This window comes from Carassius auratus, chromosome 14, assembly GCF_003368295.1.
Source record: "Carassius auratus strain Wakin chromosome 14, ASM336829v1, whole genome shotgun sequence".
NCBI classification, from domain to species: domain Eukaryota; kingdom Metazoa; phylum Chordata; class Actinopteri; order Cypriniformes; family Cyprinidae; genus Carassius; species Carassius auratus.
The window spans coordinates 22,939,058-22,960,858 of NC_039256.1; the positions used below are offsets into that span (position 1 = coordinate 22,939,058).

General features: G+C 40.8%; 1 long non-coding RNA gene across 4 annotated transcripts; it reads left to right on the top strand.

Annotated features, from left to right (window-relative positions):
* The first annotated feature begins 31 nt into the window (after window positions 1–31).
* Window positions 32–8,381, top strand: LOC113114042 (uncharacterized). 4 transcript variants are annotated; one of them, XR_003293669.1, is made up of 6 exons: window positions 32–101; window positions 4,014–4,095; window positions 4,460–4,545; window positions 4,643–4,693; window positions 6,732–6,923; window positions 7,562–8,381. It is a non-coding gene; the product is annotated as an uncharacterized LOC113114042 (long non-coding RNA). The 4 variants fall into 4 exon arrangements; XR_003293670.1 differs by lacking the exon at window positions 7,562–8,381 and having other exon boundaries at window positions 4,460–4,550; window positions 6,732–7,368; XR_003293668.1 differs by lacking the exon at window positions 7,562–8,381 and having other exon boundaries at window positions 6,732–7,368.
* Window positions 8,382–21,801: the final 13,420 nt, after the last annotated feature.

Below are 21,801 nucleotides of genomic sequence, written 5' to 3' on the forward strand. Positions count from 1 at the left end.
ACGGAAGTCAATACCATGTTTGGGCGATAGAGGGAGATGGGCAATAGCAGAACCTAAATAGCAGCTCTATGAAAGCAGCACGTTTTGCCATCCAGTATCAGGTAACCCTTCTTATTCTTGTGCGAGTTTTTTTAAAGAAAATATTGAATTGGAAAACACTAATCCAGGTAGGCTACACACTTATTCAGAGGGGTTTGTTTAAATTGCGCAATTTACACAAATAACTACTTCTGACTGGCCCATTTCTGAAGATTGTGCCAATGTAGTTTAAAATAAAGGATTAAAAACAAACAAACAAACAAACAAACAAACAAAAATCTTTAAATTAAATATATTTTAGATTGACATTGACAGCTGTTTGGGGATTTGTGGCTATATTACGTTACAAATGTTGTATTGTTTGGGCAAATTTGAAAGTTTTATTAAGTTTTTGTTCCTGAAATCCACCCTTCTGATGGGTTCATTTAGAATAACCCTTTGTTTTTGTTTTTTGTTTGTTTTTAATAAAGTAGGCTATCCCAGTCTTACTAAAATGTTTTGAACAACACAAACTGAGGATAACAACCTATTTTCAAGATTTGGTGCAACCCGATGGCCAAAATCCAATCAGATTATTTTTGAACAACTGGCCCCAGACTATTACAGTTGAGGTGAGAAACATTATCAATTCTTGTTGAGAGAATATATTACAATAAATATTTCAAAGCTATTATACCTTTTTAAATATACTGTAGCGTTCTCGAGACAATAACGAGGCATTTAGCTGTGTTTAAGGCTGTTGTCAGCCACAGCCACGTCGACACCCGACTTATTTAGAGCAGCACACAGCAGGGAAATCTTCTGCCCCTCTTTCCCCAGTACTCCCCTCACACACACCCCCAAGGCACGGGGCTTGTCCCAGCTCACACAGAACATTTAATAACAACAAAATAATGTGCAACATTAGCATGAACACATTCCTTTAGCAACAGAAACCTTGTGAAAATGTGAATTCATTAGTACATTTTTGGTACTATGTTTAATTTCTACAAGAGTTTTTCCCTTAAAGAGAACACACACAAATCATTGCCATATTCATATTAAAGTTTTAATTTTTTTTCTGAAAAAGACTTATATTTTGAAGAAAGTCTATAGAGTCTAAATGACCTGTCACCCATGTAAGAAATATGAATGCATGCACTGAAGATACAGCAGAGGTCACTCTTGACACATGATGAGCTGAGCGGCGTAGATTACAGTATTTCTGAAGGGGGTGTAATGATAGTGAGGGAGCAGAACATTTGGATTCTGATCAGGGAACTGCTGGCTCTCCTGGGTCTACCCAAGAGAAGGCGATATCTGTAAATAGAAGTCAGTTTCCCCCGAATCTACCTCGTTTTTTTTTTTTTAGTTTTTCTTGAATGCCGCAGGCAACTGTCAGAATCCAACATGGGAACTTGAGTAGTGTACCGAAGAAGAGGGAGAGAGCGCTAGACAGCCAGAGAGAGAGAGTACCCTACATCAAGAGGAGTGCCGCAGTTTATGAGGAGCTTATTATAACCTTGTGTTGTATAGCTTGTACCACAAATACCTTTACACTTTCCTTAAACCTTTTAGAAAATAAATCCTGCCTTTATACCTGCACGTCCTCGAACTCAACAGTGACTGGAATTTAGACTTTATCTCTACTTGTCTGACTGAGAGACACTACGGCATCTGAATGTCAATATTTGATGTTGGGCTAGCACACAGATGCTCAGAAGCAATACTGCTTTCCATTGAGGAGATGGAAGACATACACAAACAATGTTTTGTATGTGCAAAAAAATGTGTCTGAATGAATGACGCGGTTTCAAAACAGAACTGAAAAACAATACTTTGTTCCTATCACACTTTATATTCAACGTATACATCTATGCACATGATGAGAGCTTCATACTGTGTATGAAATGTTGAATAATATTGAATTAAAAATTGAATAAAATTTGATTCATCAAGGACAAAAGCATTCAAAAGTCAGGTGTCTTTAAAATGCTTGCCAATTTAAATTCTTCATGCTTACTCTTGCCAGAATCGCAAGTTCTTCACCTTGGAAGACTTGTTAAAAATTCCTTTTGCTCCTTTCAGGACATGAACCATGTGATTTAACTGCACTAATGTGGAGTGGTTCGTATCCTCTCGTATCGATTTTGTGGTTGGGTAATCCGTGATTGCCACAATGGTCAGTCAGATTACGAGGAAAGAAGGCAATGTGGCCTTTTAGACTGTAATGGGGGGAAAATCTGTTAATTGCCCCTGACTGCTAAAAGTAAATTAATTATTGATTGCTTACGCTACTCTTTTTCTTCTTCTTTTTTTTTTCTTTTTTTTTTTGTACTTGCATAGTTTTACAAATCCTTTTATCTTCCCTAAGTGTAAGTACATTTCCGCTCTGACATAATTATACACGGAAGGAAGCCCATGGACCACCGAGCACCTCATTAGCTCCAAAAAGTTGTTTATTCTGGATTTGTTTGGGATGCTTATACCAAAAGATGTCTCTTACATATTTTGTTCAATTTCGTAATGGGTCTTATTTGGTAACAGAAAAAGCTATTTTTTGTGTTTAAAGGAATTCTAAGTTTAGCAATTTAGTAAAAAAAAAAACTATATATATATATATATATATATATATATATATATATATATATATATATATATATATATATATATATATATATAGTTTTTTTTTTCATTTTAATTATATTAATTTATTCATTTTTATTTATTGTTTTTTTTTTTTTGTTTTTTTTTTACATATAGGCCAAGTATATTTCTAGTCATCAACAACTCCTGATATATTTATTCATTTATTTATTTAAATAAACAAATACAAAAAAAATCACGGGTTCCACAAAAATATTAAGCAATACAATTGCTTTCAACACGAATTATACAGTATAGCCCAGCACCAAATGGTCATACAGGTATTAGAATTATTTCATTATTTCATGTGACAATGAAGTCTAGCTGCTAAAAATTCACGAGTGACACTTTGTTTTTTGTTTTTTTTGTTTTTTTTATTACTCTGCTCAAGATCCTTTTTTGCTGCACAGTACGCAACTTGGCCAATTATGAGTGAAACCCTGTGTCATTGACTCCTTTATTCCTCTCCCTTGGGCTTCTGTGCACAAATAGGCCTACTAGCGTCATTACCTGTGGATATACGTGCGGAGACAGAAGAAGACAGAAGGAAAGAAAGAACGTACCTGAATGAAATTACTTATGTGGGTGAGGGTTTGCATCCAATCTGTTTTCAGAAAGACACTGAATGCAAAGCACAGATCCAAGCCAACCCAAGACTGCATCATTATTCTGGCCATTGATTTTCCACTGGGCCTCCAAAGGGCCTTGTACTCTTAGAACGAAGTATAAACAAAATACGAGCATGATATAACAGCACTTTTATTCTCCTTCAGGAGGCAGCAAGCCCGATGGATTAGAGGTTTCACTCAAAGAAACACAAGTGGTGTGCATGTGTGTGTCCATTTCAAATGGCACACTGTTCTCTCAGCCCGTGTGAATGACACTCGTTCTGTGATCAGGTTGAGTCAGTGCATTCTGAGTGGGAGAGGAGAACTGAGCGTTCAGGGACATCTGAAGACAGGTCATCTGATGCTTAGAGCCAGGCTGTGATGCATTCTGAGTTGGCATTTCACCTCTCGAGATGAGAGACGATAAGAGATGGCATTATGTTTGGTTTCCTTTAATGCTTTGACAGGCTGGGTCCGATTTAATCAAACTGAATGAAGTGTTAAGACCAAGAGTGGGAAGAACGGTAGTGATAAAAGTCATTTCTGTTGAGATCCCAGAGGTATTTGTTGGTTTTGTGTCAGCAGCTGAGTTTATTGTAGTTTACAGTTTAAAAAGGCATTAAAAAGGAGTCTAAAAAGTCAGATTTTTGACTTTTCTACATATTCAGTGTCTGTATCCAATCCATAGTCAAGAATTTCAATGAGTCTGTAACCATATTCATGTTTTGTTTTTCTTCTCAGGCGGACTCTTTGATTATATTAAGAGAATATCACCATAATGGTACAGCTACAAATGGGAAACTAAAAAAGGCCATGCCACAAGGTCAGATAATTGTTAGACAAATCTCTCTATTTTTTTTTTTTTTGGTACTTTGATGTTGGTAAATCAAATACTTTAATGTATTGTAATTGGTTCTCTTTGATATCAGACAGATTTACACATTCCATCTTTGCCTCCACACTTTTTTCTCCATTCCATTCAGCGCCACAACGATGACCAAGATTATACCCTGAAAGCACCTATACATACAAATAACAGTGTCATTAGAGCTGAGAGGTTTTCCATGCTCTCCCTGCCCCTACTGTTCATCCACACAATCCTTTCAACAAAATCAGAGACGATAATGTGTATTATTAGGTTTCCCGTTCTCTTTAATAAGTGATGGAAGAGTGCATTTTCTTTCCAGGTATCAGACTGGTCTGCAGGGTGTTCTCAGGTGCCGTCACTGGATAAACTAGACCGAGGGACTTTTGAATTCTTACATGGCTCACGGTGGGGTAAATAAATTGTTAATCCTTAAATGATAATTTACAGTTTCCTCACCCTTATGTCATTCCAAACTTTCTTTTTTCTGTGGCAAACACAAAAGGGGAACTGACTGGGGATGCAGTCTCCAAAAAGAACACAAATAACCTTAAAAGTAAGTTATTCATATGACCTGTGTAGCATATTCCAAGTCATCTGAAGATGTACGATAGATTTGTGTGATGAAACAGACTGAAATTTAACTTGTTGACTGAATCTTCTTTTTGAACACTCATTAAGACCGGCTTTGTGAAAAGCGCAATTTGTTAAAAATGACTTATTATTCTTCTCAGAAGAACACGCTAATAGGGGCTTGGATGCACTAAGGGATTTATTTTGTCAATAATTAATTATTGTTCTGTTTCTCAAACAAAGCTGATCTAGAGTTTGTTTTATTTTTATTAAATGTGACTTTTTTTATTAATTTAGTCATTTTTGATTAATTTATTCACATGCTTCATACCTTTATCATAGCATGGCAATGGTCTTTTTGTGCTCTATAGAAGAAAGTATGGGTTTGACATAAGGCTATAGTAAATAATAACAATTTTCAGTGATGGTTGGACTTTCCCATTAAGAATCGTAAAGGTTCAATTATATATTGGTGAACCTTGATGTTGAGAGCCACTGAGGACATACAGTAGCATAGCTTTACCACAGTTAAGGCCTCGAGCAAAGCACTTTACTTGTAATTAGTGTAGTGTAAGCTGCTTGAGAAAGAACCAGCTGATAAATGTCAAGGAACTGCGTGCCATGATTAGATATATGTTTACACTGAGAGGATCGCTAACATTTAGAAAGAGAGTAAAGTTCAAGGTTTGTTTCTTTAATCTCATCCGATAGCAGAGAAACACACACATACTTCAGGAGGTACACCTTCTTACAGAGGTTAATTCTAACTTTGCTTCAAGACACCTGCATGTATTTTTTGAGTGAACCCCAAAACCTTAATTTACTTATTCAGATTTTGATTGAATTTGGATATAATGTCATTACAAAATGTAGTCATACATTCTATACAGCATGTATGGTAGGTACCCATGCCCAATAAACAAAAATATGTCTCTCATTTCTTGAATCATACTTCTTAAACTGTGTATTGCGGCTGGTCCTCCCAAGCCATTTTGGAGAAAAATACCTCTCCCCCCCCCCATAAATCCTCATCACTTTTCCGTTTTATGTCACATCAATGTTTAAATAGACACTGTGTTTGTGCCCAATATGGTTCCATTTATATTTAATATCTGCTTTATCCAAAATATTCTGCCGAGGATAGCAGTGCTGATTCATGCAGTGCCAGGAGCAGAGCCCAGCAGACACAGCAAGACTTGATATTTCCTTATACCTGCTGATGGGGTGTTGTTTCTTTACCATTGAGAGTTTTAGTTGTCAACAAAGAATCAAAGCTGAGAATTCCAAAGCCATGCCACCACTGACACATTAAACAATTGCTAACATTCTTACAAGACAAAATCTTCATTCAGCATGACAGATCAGTGAAAGATGCAGGAATAATGTGAGGCATTATTTCTGTGGTAATGCGGTTTAATTTATTTTATATCTCTTTTTTTAATACATTTTTATTAAAATGTATTATTTATTTCACATTTTTGTTAAATAAATCAATTTATTGAAACCTATATGAACTTTCCATGCCACTCACATTATAATTATTAAGATAACAGTGGATAGTAGTATCCAGATATAAGTAAATGGCATGCAATAATATTTAAATTTGCATGTAGTGTGTCACTGCTACCCTCCTGCCAACACCAACTCATTATTAAAGGAGTAGTTTACCCAAAAATGTATTTCACTGATGTTATTATGAACACTATAAGGAGAAATAGTGAGAAAGGTTTCTGAGATCTGCAGCAAAGGGCAAGGATTTTCAGAGACCACAAAACAAAATATCAGTTGGATCCTCACACCAAGCTCAATGGGTTCAGCATATGCTGTAACGTACATGTCATGTGGAACTTTTATGGTTCTTTTAAAGTGTTTTTCTGTTCTTTGTGGAGCTTGACAGCTGTAGTCACTGAACTGCTGAAAAAGTACCTGAAAAGGGTTTCACAGGAAAAATAACAGCATTCAGGTTTGGATCAACATAGAGGTGAGTAAGTAATGACAGAATTTTTACTTTTTTTCTGCAGTATGCACAATGCTCTCTCACACATGGACTGGATTGCACAGCATGCTTCAAAGATGACAGACCAAGATTCTGAGAAACTCACCAGACCAGACCTCAAAAAATCCCTGGCTGCAGAACTGAGCACCAGCAGAGATGACAGATTTCAAATCAACTGAGATGAATGGCATTGCAAGACCTCCTAATGCTGGCCTAGGTAAATTTGTCTAAAAGAGAGAAGGCGGGGGTGAACAGAGAGAGAGAATATGGGGTTCATTTAAGCACGGACACATCCACCCACACTGATACTGCAGCAGCTCCTCATCTGCAGTTCAATGTTAAACAGCATCATCCATCCTTCCCCTCACCCTCCTCTCTCTCCATCTCTGAATTCTGCCCGTTGTGTCCACAGTTTTTTTATTGCAGTACTTATAAAGTGTCTTCTGGAACTCTACCTCTACCTCATGTTTGTTTTGAAAAGTGGACGAAGAATTCATCCTTTGATATGGACATTTGTGTAACTTGGGCTTTCTTTTTTTTTCTTTGAAATAATATAAAGAAGAATAAAACCCACACAGTACAAACACATGGCTTTATCAGATACAGTTTTCAGAGAAAAGAAAGAGATGGTCCTTGCATAGAAAACAGCGTTATTTGCATACAGTCAAATATTCCCAGTATATAATATATATACTGTATAGCGCATTTCATTATATGCATGTGTTGTGATGATTTGCAGTTTGATTCATTATATGCATGTGTTGTGATGATTTGCAACACTTGTGTTGATGAAGATGTTTTTATTTTTTATTTGCTGGTGTTTTTTCAATTTGCATGTGTTTTCTTAAATTGCAGCGCGTTGAGCTATCTCAGCCACCATAAAAACCAACCACCAATGGATCCTCTGCAGTGAATGGATGCCATTAGAATGAGTGTTCAAACAGCTGATAAAAACATCCTCAAGTAATCCACAACTTTAATTCCATCAAGTAAAGTTTTGTGAAGTGAAAAGCTGTGTGTTAGTATGAAACAAATTAATAATTAAGGTGTTTTAACTTTAAACCATCACTTTCAGTTCATAATCCATAATTACTCTTCCTCCAGTGAAAAAGTCCATACCCCGTTGCCCTCTCAAATCAAAAACCACCAACTTATTTGGTTAGATCGGTTTTTGACCATTTTTGCTTGTAAAAAGTGCTTTTATCTGTGCATTTTTGTCTGCTGAGATGACTTTTTCTCTGGAGAAAGCAATATTATGGATAGAAGACTTTTTCTATCCACGTAGTTTAACTGGAAAACAACTGGCCTGTAGGGTGAGCAAATTAATAGCAAATTTCAGTGAACTAAAAAAAACAAAACTTTTTATTGTAATGGTGCGTCCCAATATGCCTACTAATACTATGCCCTTAAAGTATGTTCTCTTTTGGTGAAGAAGAGTGTGTAGTAGAAGAGTAGGCAAGCTTTGGGACATTACTATCACATCACAGAATTGTGTCATTCACGGACCACTCTGCCGCATAGTTACACGCACCCTGTCACTGTAAACTGGCCTGTCAATCATCTTGTCATGGTTAACATTCTCCACATTTCATTTCATATAACTTCCCAATACATTGGGAAAAAAAAGTTGCAGCACTTGGTCGCCAGCTGTGGATCTTTATGCGGATAATTTTTATCCAAGATGGCCAAACAGATATTTAAAAAAACATTAAAAATTAATAAATGCATTTCTTTCTTTCTTTTTTTTTTCTTTTTTTTTATCAGGTTTAAATGTTAATTATTACCTCAAACCAGTTTATCAAGTCTCTACTTGAGTGTCATTTGCGCACATCTGCCATGTTCGTAGTTTGTTCAACACTTTTTAATTGTGTTTGTGGTTCTGAACCGAATACTTCAGTAAAGTGCAATGTATTGTGGGCAATATTATCCATTAGAGTGTGCACGGATCCACACTTCAAAAATCAACCTGAAATAGTAGACCATCAGGGGACTTTTGGCACAGTCTTTCAACGTACTATGCTTTGGGATTCTAATCTCACATATTTAAAATGGTTGTGTGAACACACACGTTTGCCATTTCTTCTCATTCTCACATCTGTGTACTCTCTTTTTTTGTCTTCTCTACATAGCGCAAGCTACTGGTTGTCTATATGTGTATATCCTGACAACCAGTTCTGTTAATTTCGGTCTTTCCTCATTCACATATATACTGGAGCTTATGTGCCTGTTTCTAACATAGAAAATAGCTGCTCAAGGTATTTCAAAGATGTCTGCTGAGTGTTATAAATATTGGATGTATACATAGAACATACATGTATAAACAGCTTCTCAAACACCCCCCCCCCCACACACACACACACCCACCCTGCCTCATATTTCTCCTGTGCAGTCCCTTTGCATAATTCATCTGTTTTATCGCCACGCAAAGAGCTCTCGTCAACACCGGCTAATTTTAGCGAGGGACAAGAGGAGGCTTTGTGATAATGCGAAAAGCTGTGCAGTGTCTTTTTCTCCTCAGACTTCAAGTATATGTGGATATGTGTGTGTATGTTTGCGGTTTTCCTCTCAGAATTCTATCACTTCAGTGCTTTAACGTAGCTCATTTTTATCTCTGCTTCACCTTTTTTCATTATTTTCCCCTTTTTGCCTCAGTTTCTCTTTACATTTCAATTTCCCCTTTGGTTTCCAAGAATATTTCAGTTGATCGATGCTCATTCGAGCTAGCATACTGCTGTAGCGCATTGTCTTTACAGTGACAGGCATGTCAGTGCATAACAGTAGGGGTCCTTGTTTCTTTGTCTTGCCAATTATGCCCTGCCTAGCTGCCTTGCTTTCTACTGCAGATAGTGGTAGCTTCATATCGTATGGAATGTTTTATTAATTGGAACGTCTGGAAAATATTGACCCCGGTATTTGTCCAACCTAATCGTGTTTACTGTGCTTCCCAGCGGCATGTAAATAATCCCAAATCAGCTTTAATGAGTTAGGAGAGTTTGAACTGCCTGCAAGCATGAAGCGTGGATGATTCGAGCTTTCGGAAAGGGGAGCGGTTGGTTTCTATCGTGTTAGCGCCAGTGCTATATAGCACATGTTTGTAAAAGAAGAAGCAGTGGCTGAGAGAGATGAAAAGGGTTGAAATGAACACGAGACTGCCATTTCGTGTGCACATGTGTTCATGTGGGAGTGTGCTGGGACAGTGCGGATAAACGTGTTTCATAACGAACTCATTTGATCTATGATGTGATCGTTAGCATTCATGTTATAATTGATTTGGTCAGCAGAAAGAGGGAGAGAAAGAAAGGCAGAAATACAGAATCTGGATGTGTGGGTGTATAGATAGATTTTTTTTTTTTTTTTTTTTTTTTGTGCATATCTGTTCATATATGCTAAGTACTGTGGGTCATAACCAAGTGCGAACATCGTGAAGAAAATCTAAAGGTTAACTCTGCTGATTCTTGGAAAAGTGATGGATTCACTTTTCTGTGAACATGTTGAAGAAAATGCAAAGGTTAATTTGGCAGGTTTTTAGAAAGTGCATTTGGCAGAACATTATATGTCTCATAATTCAGTGCATCCATGTTTCTTTTATTATATATATATATATATATATATATATATATATATATATATATTCCTGCTTTTGACAAATGATCTTCTCATACATGTCAATGACATAACATTATAATGCACCTAATGATCTAGGTGATCATATTTATTTAGGCGTTTGTCGTTCATTTCTCTTACTGACAGCTTCTTAAATCTACGCTCTAAACACAGACTCAGCAAATCTAGGAATACCCAGGCATATAAGATTCATGACCACATTAGGGCGATCACTAATGTGTGGGATGAGAAAAGGATAAGATAGAGGAAATGCATTGGCAGTTGAAATGTAATTTGAAAAGTATAATGCATCTTTTAACGCAAGCTTGGTTTGAGGAAAAAGATTATAACGATGGATCATTTTAGTCACTCTAATGTACAAAATCCAGAGCATTACTATGCACATAAGACTAAATAGTCACTGGATTCTTACTAACATGTAATGTAATATAATGTAATGTTTGTGGTTAGTGAAACACTGATGTAAGTGTTAACAGTGCCAAAAAAAGATTTGAAAAGGAGCTAGAAAAATGGGATTTTAGAAAACATTGTGATGCTTTGGAAAACACGTACTATGAAAACACATTTAATTAAACAAAAAGCTGTGTTCTGACTGGTATGTTGTGCATTAGAATTAATTGGCCGTAAACCAGTGAAGTTATGGAGGTGTACTAAACTAATGCATACCTTAGAAGAAACCTGGGCCAAGTTTAACAAAACCCTCAGTCATAATTTCTCAATTTCAGTAAATAACATTTAAAATCATTCAATGTCATTTAAATGTTTAGGGTTGACACTTTTTAAATGTTTTTTAAAGTCTGTGAATGCTCCCCAAAGGTGATGATCCTTAAGAAATCATTGTAAGATAGGCTACTGATTTGGTGCTCAAGAATTTTATGTTTTTGTCAATGTTAAAAATGGTTGCGCTACTTAATAATTTTTTTATCTTTGATGAATGTAAAGTTCAAATGAAAATTATGTATTTTATTATTTATTTTTTTGTAACAACATATATGTCTTTACTGCCACTAGGGTAGTGTATATGTCATTTGAATGGAATAATAAATGTCTTAAGTCGCTGGGGTATATTTGTAGCTATAGCCAAAAATACATTTTATGGGTCAAAATTATTATTATTATTATTATTATTATTATTATTATTATTATTTATGCAAAAAATCATTACAATATTAAGTAAAGATTATGAAAAGAGAGGTGTGCTCTACTCTTCACTGCTCAAAACTCATGTTTGAATCATCAGTGGCAAATCCTTTAAATATGAAAACGTACTTACAGACTGTGAGTCAGAAGCGCTGGCATTTTAGTCATCAGGAAACAGTCCTCCATAAAATGTTCTGCACACATCTGAATATTTAGGTTGAACTGTTCTGAAACAGTGTTGTAAGTACAACGTAACCACGGATTTCTATTTGTGTCCTCTTTTGGAAGGCCAAACAAAGTATTTTTGCTTTCACAATGAAACACACAGTGTCTTCACAACATGGCGGCTGTGTTGGCAGCAACAATGAAGTAACACCTTCTTTCTTTGGAGGAACATTTGGGCGGCATTATGCAAAACGTGATTCAGAAATGTTGGATGTGTTTAAACAAGGCATTTTATGAGCGCGTGGACGAGTCTAAACTTTTATAAAGAATATCTCTTCGGGTTTGAGACTTTAGTCTTTGCAACTTTAGGGATCTTATCTATTCAATAAAAGCTTTTAACACTCCAAAGAGCAAGGAAAACTGCAGAATATGATCCCTTTAAAGTGATATACAAAGGCCTATATAATTAATAAAATGTTATAGTTTATCCATAGATGCATCTCATTGATTCCGTTTCATTTGTCTGCCATTATTCAATTATTTAAACTAAACACCAAACTGTCAAAAATCATAAACTTAAATAGAATATTTAATACAACACTTTACATTAATGACTCATTTTTCAAAGACAATAAATGCATATTCATAAATATCTAAATTGTAGCATTTGTGCACTGGAACAATGTACATACAGCCATCAACTGCACTATCAGCAGCCACATTTCATCATTGTAAACTCCCCTTACTTCAAGAAAAGTGCAGTATTAGAAACCACAGATTTTCCAGTGTGCCATGTGACTTACAGAGTGAACTGTGACCTTTCATTTCCCTTTTTCATCTCTGAATAAAGACTTGACCCCATCTGTAGCCACTGCTGACACTTATTACAGTCCTCCGCAAGGGAATCGGCCCTTGGTTGCCTCTCTGAGGAGCACGGACCCGAGGTGGTGAGGCCTCACTTCAGTCCGTCATTGAGGCGACCTGCGTGAGTGTGTTTATAAGTGGCGGGTGTATTAGTGGGTAGGTGGATTTGAGCAATGACTGTATTTTAAACAGCCCCGTGGACGTGTACGTGTGTGTGGGCTGAGGGGTTACAAGGTACAATTCAGGTGAGATGGAGTTACATTGTGTGTGAGTGTGTGTTCTGTGTGTATCAGCAGTACTGAAGAGCACCTGGAGTGTAATGGAAAGCGGTAAGCAGTGTTGTGATGGACTACACTGGAGCAGCCGGTGGCGTTCACCTTCAGACAGGGGTCACACACAGCCTCCACAAAGAGCCTGTAATAACTGTTCTCCCAGCCGGAGCTTACTGGTACAAAACAAAGCTAGAAAACAATCCACATGGGTGCTTAAACAGAAAAACTTGCACCGAACCCCAGGAATATCTTTGTGTACGTGTAGAAAGAATTCATTGATCGGATTTTAATTGGTTTTCACTTCTTCCCGTCCGGCTTTTGTGAAGACTGAGTCAGGCAGATGTCAATTAGACTGTAGTAAGCTGGCACAGAGTGGGCAAGTGTGACGGTTCTGGAGATGATACCCTCTTCACCTCTCCAGGAACAGCTGGCCGTTGTCAAAAACCTCATTAGGCGAGTGGCGTGATGCAGAGCTGTTCCGGCTAGGTCAATGTGACGCATCAACACTCACAGTACTCCTGCTACTTCATCATTCAGCAAACAAGTCATTGCGTCAGCTGATCTCTTTTGATCTCTGGTAAGCAGGCCTAAATTAATCCTATTTTCAGTCTGCGTATTTAACAATGGGAAGATCTTTTAATGCATGCTGATACATGAGGATTGAAATCAGAATATGTGCCTGGAGTGAGCAGTGTAAAGCTGGAGCATCTGTGTTCTCTCTCGTTCCAAAATCACTCTGATATTGCTCCATCATGAGTGCAACACATCAGCCCATAATGCAATTGAATGTCAACTAGAATTGTCAACAACAGACTATTGACACTCAAATTAAAGGAATTTGTGAAATTATTGGAAATAAATTTCATGGAAATGACGCAGAGAATGATTATGAATGAATAATCTTGCCAAACTAACACATCATAATACATTTCAAGGGATAGGGATAGCAATAAATGTCCTGTCTTTTCCAAGCTTTATAATGGCTTTATAATGGCATGGTTGAGATTTTGATTCCTAAAAAATTGCCCCCTTCGGCTCTGAGAATGTAGAACATAGGCGCAGAATAAGCTTGAGGGTAAGTCATGAGGTGATTTTTGATTTTTGAATGCACTATTATTTAATATGCACCATAGATTTGCATGTCTAAACATGGCAACTGGACATTTATGGAAACATAATTTAAGTAGTATTGATTAAAGTAGTAGTAACATTTAAATATATTTTATTATTACTTTGATATAATGCATAAATAAATTAAATAAATGTGCTTAAAACTTGAATTGTGAATTGAATTGAAATCCCAAGCAATCATATCATCATACTAATCCTACACTAATGTAATAGCTTCATTGTGGAACAGTAACTGGGTGCAAAGTGGTGGAGTTTTCTCACAAATGAGCATGAAATGGAAAACCTGGATTGAAGTTAGAGTGGAGTTATTACAGAACTCTGATTGAAAGTATACATAGAAAGAATGGAAGGCTTAAAGCTAATCTCACAGCAGAACTTCCCTCTGGCCTCTTTCCTATCAGTCCAACACAATGAACCCTCAATCCCATTGAGCATACTAACCCAAACAACATTTCATTTAATCATCCACACCCCCGCCTCTTTTCTCCCTCCACTTTGTCTACTTGAAGAATAGACATGTGCCTTGTGGAGACAAGTCAGGAACTTTCCATTCCCAAAATGTAATCCCATCAGCTGTGGGTAGAAGACCTAGCATGCCCCTTCGAATGCATTCACTTCATCAAAACTCTTCCCGCGTCCGGTTCCTACTTTTGTAGTGAAAGTGCCCATCAAGAACAAAGCCACTGTAATGGCGTATTTAGTAGTGTGGATGGGGAAAACGGACAGAATTGCATTTCAGTGCCACTCTGCTGGTAAAACTTTCAAAAAGAGCCTTTTGCTCCCTCTTGTCTCTGAGGTTTGGATCATGTCCAGACATATCACCTGCTCATTATTTTATCTAATTGCGAGGTCCATCCATATAGAATAATTTTGCTTATTAGTATACATAAGCCATCTACGTGGTTGCAATGTTCAGTCGTGTTATTTTTTTATTTTATTTTTTTAACGCACATCCTTAATGTCAGTAAAATAACTCCGTATGATAGGTTCAATCCAGAGAGGCCTGCTGTAACACCAACTGAGTATTACTTTCACATCTGAGCTTGAGAGCCATGAAATGGTTTCCCTCTTGCCTTCCAGCTTTACAATCTAACATTACACCAGGTCCTGTAACACATTCTGTGAATATATCACAGGGAAAATAGACAAAATCAACAAGATCACAGGCCCCTCGAGGGCAAATGCAGGCCTGATTGCATCATAGAAAGAGTCCACTGTCACCGCACTGCTCTTCTCCACCGCCGGAGTGTGTGAAGTGTCTCGCCTTGATCCACTGGTTGGCCTCTATTAAATCCTTCAGCCTCAGACAGAGGTAGGCTAGTTGTCGTTTTACATGACACTACCCCCCATGGGTGAACTACATGGCAGTTTTGAAAAAGCTGCCTCAACAAGGCTGTCTTAACAGTAAAAGAAAGGACCATCCTTACAGAAAGCTGCTTTCAAATGTTGTTTCAAGTGTAGCCACTGTGGTTATATTTTCAAGTAAGTGAATGACATCAGATTTCAGCAGGTAAAAATCAATATTTATGGAACCAGTGAAGGAAAATGACCTGATTTGTAAATGTTAAATTAAGATAAACAACATACATTATGAGAAATACATTTACAATAAAGACACTGTTTATTGGAGAGGATCACATTTCTGATTCTTACCCTTTGAGGATTCCAGCGAGCCAAGATAATTTTTGATTGGAGTAGTGCCTAGCAGATTGTGTTTAACTTTGCAAGGCTCATTCCAGTGGTTTTTATTTTATTTTTTATTATTATTATTATTTTTTTTTTATGCCCTTCACTCGGATGTACGTCATTGATTACATTTCATGAGTGCCGACGGAACCCTTGCAATTTGCTGTAATCAGTGTTGGGTAAGTTACTTTCAAAAAGTAATTAATTACTATTACTAATTACATCATTAATATTGTATTTAAATTGTTAATATTGTATTTAAATTGTTAAAGTGTTCCTGTAGCTAAAGTGCTTGAGCATTGCGGTAGCAAGGGCAAGGTTGGGGGTTCAAATCCCAGGGAACACATGTAAGGAACAATTGTTAGACTGAATGCAATGTAAGTCACTTTGGATAAAAGCATCTGATAAATCCATAAATTTAATTTAATTTTAAATTACTTTACTAATTACTATGCGTGGAAAGTAACATAGTTACTCATTAAGTAACAAATTGCTAATTAGGTATGTCACAGGCCGGAGCGGACCACCAATTCAACGGGTCTCGCTCCTCCCTCTAACTTCCACCTCGAGGAGGTCCCACAACACCCCAATGAATGGACGGACAACCAAGATTAAAATGTAACAATTTTATTTGTTTAAAAGTTTGGGGAAAGGGGTAAGGAAGCTTTAAAACTAATGATGACTCGAACTATTCTTTATCCACAAATACGGATTCCCGTCTCAAGAACACTCCTCTTCAGCCCTTCCTCGACAACACTCCACTTCAGCCCTTAACTTCCCGCCGACTCCACTCCAGGTAAGTTTAAAGCAAGAGCTAGGCAGTTGACGTGCAGGGGTTCTAGCTCTCAGGTAAATACAGAGTTCAATACACAGGTGAGTATTCACAGGGCTAAGCTGTTAGCGTGCAGGGGTTCTAGCTCTCAAGTAAGTACAGTGTTCCATACACAGGTAAGTATTCCCAGGGCTGAGCGGTTAGCGTGCAGGGGTTCTAGCTCTCAATGTAAGTACAGTGTTCCATACACAGGTAAGTATTCACAGGGCTGAGCTGTTAGCGTGCAGGGGTTCTAGCTCTCAATGTGAGTACAGTGTTCCATACACAGGTGGGTATTCACAGGGCTGGGCTGTTAGCGTGCAGGGGTTCTAGCTCTCAGGTAAGTACAGTGTTCGATACACAGGTAAGTATTCACAGGGCTGGGCTGTTTGCGTGCAGGGGTTCTAGCTCTCAGGTAAATACAGTGTTCGATACACAGGTGGGTATTCACAGGGCTGGGCTGTCAGCGTGCAGGGGTTCTAGCTCTCAGGTAAGTACAGTGTTCGATACACAGGTAAGTATTCACAGGGCTGAGCTGTTAGCGTGCAGGGGTTCTAGCTCTCAATGTAAGTACAGTGTTCCATACACAGGTAAGTATTCACAGGGCTGAGCTGTTAGCGTGCAGGGGTTCTAGCTCTCAATGTAAGTACAGTGTTCCATACACAGGTAAGTATTCACAGGGCTGAGCTGTTAGCGTGCAGGGGTTCTAGCTCTCAGGTAAATACAGTGTTCGATACACAGGTGGGTATTCACAGGGCTGGGCTGTTAGCGTGCAGGGGTTCTAGCTCTCAGGTAAGTACAGTGTTCGATACACAGGTAAGTATTCACAGGGCTGGGCTGTTAATGCGCTACTCACCACTGAAGATATTCAGAGGCCTGTATTCCAAGCAGATACGGGTTTAGTCGATGACTGACGGCTGGTGGGCCTTACAGGTGAAACTGCAAACAATACTGGGCTTCCCGCCCAGCTTGACAAGGGGGCACACGGGGGAGGATCGGCTGTTGTCCTTCGAGGGATTGCTGCGTGGGCAACGACATCCAACCTCCTCCAGAGGCGCCTCCAACACGTCCGAGCTCCAGCTTACTTAAGGTAAAGACTGTGGTTGCCACCAATACACTACTCCTCTCCGTCAGGCCTCTTCCTACGACCAGGGACACAACCACGGACAAACACCACACACCACAAAGGCACTACAGTTCTTCTTGTGTGTACACTTCAATATAGCAGCACTCACCACACTCCACACACTCAGTGAAAGAAGATCGGTGGTGTATTCCCGTTTCGGGCTCAGAGTCCTGACAGGGCGGGTCAGATGGACAAAGGCAGGAGGGCAGACCACAGCAGGCAGATATATCGTACACCGGAGTCTCTCCGTCTTTCCCAGCGATCTCCAACGCAAGGCACTACTATCAACACTGAGTAAACACACAAGCACTGAGGATTATCAGATCAACACAAGAGGGGGGGGGGGGATTTTCCACTGCTACGGAGAGATATGCAGTCGGAATCCTTTCTTAAAGGCGGTTAGTCTCCCTCCACATCCGTCATTCACTCTCCACAATATACAAGAAATGTTCGTAAAGTCTTCACCCACCAGTGCACAGTGTTGTCCTCTCCCAACACGAATTCAATGATCTCCTTCACTCAGGGGCCTTCCAAACGTAGGATCGCTCCTTCAACTCAATCCACAATAAGAGGTAAACTCAACATACAAAAGGTCGATCACTTAACTTCCTCCGCACTTCCAATATCCATTTCCCTTGGATTCTCCGTTGCAGCCCGTAAATCGCAACATCCACGCCACACCAGCCACTTCCGTATCCCGTGGTACAACAGCAGAACAAAAACCCCCTCCTGTTCATAAACCAGCCCCTTTTATATCACTGCATCCTTCCCGATCCTCCAATCGGTATCCAACACGTCCTCTTCCCACACCTGACATGTATTTTGGATAATTTCCCCGCCTTGGGCCAACCGGAACAGCACTTATGTTTCACTTAAATTGGTCCGGGCGGAAATATTTCCCACACTACAGTTCCGCCCGGATTAGTCACCCAGTGACATCCTCCCCCGCCAAATCGTTCTAGTCCCTAGAACGTGGTTGTTCAACCCAATCCCCATACCTCTCGGGGGGCCGTCCTTGGTTCTCTCGTTGGGACCGTCTAGGTGGTGATCCGGGGTCCAGTCCCCTTGGTTCAGCCTCTGGGAGCCTCGGAACTATGGCCCATGCTTGCAACGGCGGAGCGCACACAGTCGGAGCTGGTAATGCCTCTAGGGGAGGTCTAGGGTAGTTCGGGCATGGCCGAATCAAGTTGCGATGTAATACCCGTTCTGGTCCAGCCTTCCCCTCAGGTCGAAGTACATAGACCGGCTGCCCCAGCCGCTGCTGGTGCTGCACCACATATGGAACAGACTCCCAACGGTCACTCAACTTCCCTTTCCCGTGTCGCCGGTTGTCCCGTACCAGCACTCTCTCTCCTGGTAACAACGGGGCTTCTCTGGCCGTCCGATCATATATCTGTTTGTTCTTAATTGCGGCAGCATTTATCCTCCCCGAGACTTGCTCATAGGCAGAGTGAAGGCGCTGGTGGTGGCATCTTACCCACTCGGTCAAACTCAAGGTCTCTTCCAACGTGGCCACCCCCAATACCAAGTCTGTCGGCAACCGCACATGTCTCCCGAACATCAGGTAGGTCGGAGCGTACCCCGTAGTGCTGTGGACGCTGTTGTTATAGGCCTGGACCAGTGCAGGAAGGTTACTCACCCAATCGTTCTGACGTTCCTGGTCCAGCGTACCCAGTAGGCTCAACAGAGTCTGGTTGAAGCGTTCGCAGCACCCATTCCCTTGGGGATGGTAGGGGGTAGTATGGGTCTTAGTACATCCATACACCCGACACAACTCCCTGATCACTCTGGACTCAAAGTTCGGCCCCTGGTCACTGTGCAAGAATTCTGGGCATCCGAAAGGCTGAATCACTGCCCTCCATAAAGCGGTGGCGGTCACGTTGGCTGTCTGATCCAAAGTCGGGATGGCCCAAGCATACTTGGTAAACAGGTCGGTGACCACCAAGATGTTTTGGTAGCGGTCCATGGGCCTGCCCAAGGTTAGATAATCCATGGCCAGGATATGCAACGGGGCCCTGGCCTGTATCGGAACCATCGGGGCCTTCACCTCCTTCCGAGCCTTAAACAGGGTACATCGAGGGCATGCTTGAATGAACAAACTCACAGCGGCCTCCATCCCGGGCCAGTAGAAATGTCGCCGCAGAAGCGACAACGTCCTCTCATTCCCCTGATGCCCCAATTGTGTATGGTAGGCCTCTAACAAAGCCTGCACCTGGCCCAGAAACTTCACCTCCTTCCTCAACAGGTGGCACTTCTCTGGCTGCAGCTTCAACCCATACTGCTCCATGGCCCGAAACACATCCTCCAGATGTCGCAGATGGGACTCAAAATCTGGGGAATAGACGATGACATCATCTAGATATACCAGCGTAGAGTCCACCAACTGGCCACCCAGACACCGCTGCATCAGCCGTTGGAACGTGGCCGGTGCATTACATAGGCCAAAGGGCATACGGTCCCACTCAAAAAGCCCAAAGGGAGTGGTGAAAGCAGTCTTCTCTCGGTCGACCCCCTCGACCTGGACTTGCCAATACCCACTCGCAAGATCCAAAGTGGAGTACCATACAGACCGTGTCAGGCTGGCAAGAGAGTCCTCTATCCGCGGCAGTGGAAAAGCATCTTTCTTTGTGACTTGATTTAATTTCCGATAGTCTACACAAAATCTCCAAGCTCCCGTCTTTTTCTGGACGAGGACAATCGGGGCCGCCCATGGGCTACTGCTCTCCCGGACAATCCCCTTGTCCAACATTCCCTGCAGCAGAGTACGAACCTCCGAATACAGAGTGGGTGGTACTGGACGGTATCTCTCACGACTAGGCAGGGCATCGCCAGTGGGGATCTGATGTTTCACTACACCGGTACAGCCATAGTCCTCATCATGTCTGGAGAACACATGTTGCCACTTGGTAAGGAGATCCTGCAATTGTTTACTCTGGCTTTCCTCTAGCCCTTCTCCCTGCAGGGACTCTCTGGTCAGGTGAACAGGCACCTCATTTCCGAGCTGTTCCAGGGATAAGTCCACCTGAGCCAAGGTCACTTCTACGACCGTAGGACACACCTACCGGAAGCTGACTTCCCGGCCCTCTCGCACCTGGTGGGCATCCACCATGGTCACCAGGACCAACCGCTGGTGACGATGTAAATTGACAGGGTAAGGGTTCTCGTTCCGTATCTTCACCGGGACTCGGCCTCGGCGAACCACTGCCAATCCATGGGCCACTGCTACACTCTGGCAGTCCATATGGGGCTCGACCAGCACCCTGCCGACTACGCCAAAATCTGTCACAGGCCGGAGCGGACCACCAATTCAACGGGTCTCGCTCCTCCCTCTAACTTCCACCTCGAGGAGGTCACACAACACCCCAATGAATGGACGGACAACCAAGATTAAAATGTAACAATTTTATTTGTTTAAAAGTTTGGGGAAAGGGGTAAGGAAGCTTTAAAACTAATGATGACTCAAACTATTCTTTATCCACAAATACGGATTCCCGTCTCAAGAACACTCCTCTTCAGCCCTTCCTCGACAACACTCCACTTCAGCCCTTAATTTCCCGCCGACTCCACTCCAGGTAAGTTTAAAGCAAGAGCTAGGCAGTTGACGTGCAGGGGTTCTAGCTCTCAGGTAAATACAGAGTTCAATACACAGGTGAGTATTCACAGGGCTGAGCTGTTAGCGTGCAGGGGTTCTAGCTCTCAATGTGAGTACAGTGTTCCATACACAGGTGGGTATTCACAGGGCTGGGCTGTTAGCGTGCAGGGGTTCTAGCTCTCAGGTAAGTACAGTGTTCGATACACAGGTAAGTATTCACAGGGCTGGGCTGTTTGCGTGCAGGGGTTCTAGCTCTCAGGTAAATACAGTGTTCGATACACAGGTGGGTATTCACAGGGCTGGGCTGTCAGCGTGCAGGGGTTCTAGCTCTCAGGTAAGTACAGTGTTCGATACACAGGTAAGTATTCACAGGGCTGAGCTGTTAGCGTGCAGGGGTTCTAGCTCTCAATGTAAGTACAGTGTTCCATACACAGGTAAGTATTCACAGGGCTGAGCTGTTAGCGTGCAGGGGTTCTAGCTCTCAATGTAAGTACAGTGTTCCATACACAGGTAAGTATTCACAGGGCTGAGCTGTTAGCGTGCAGGGGTTCTAGCTCTCAGGTAAATACAGTGTTCGATACACAGGTGGGTATTCACAGGGCTGGGCTGTTAGCGTGCAGGGGTTCTAGCTCTCAGGTAAGTACAGTGTTCGATACACAGGTAAGTATTCACAGGGCTGGGCTG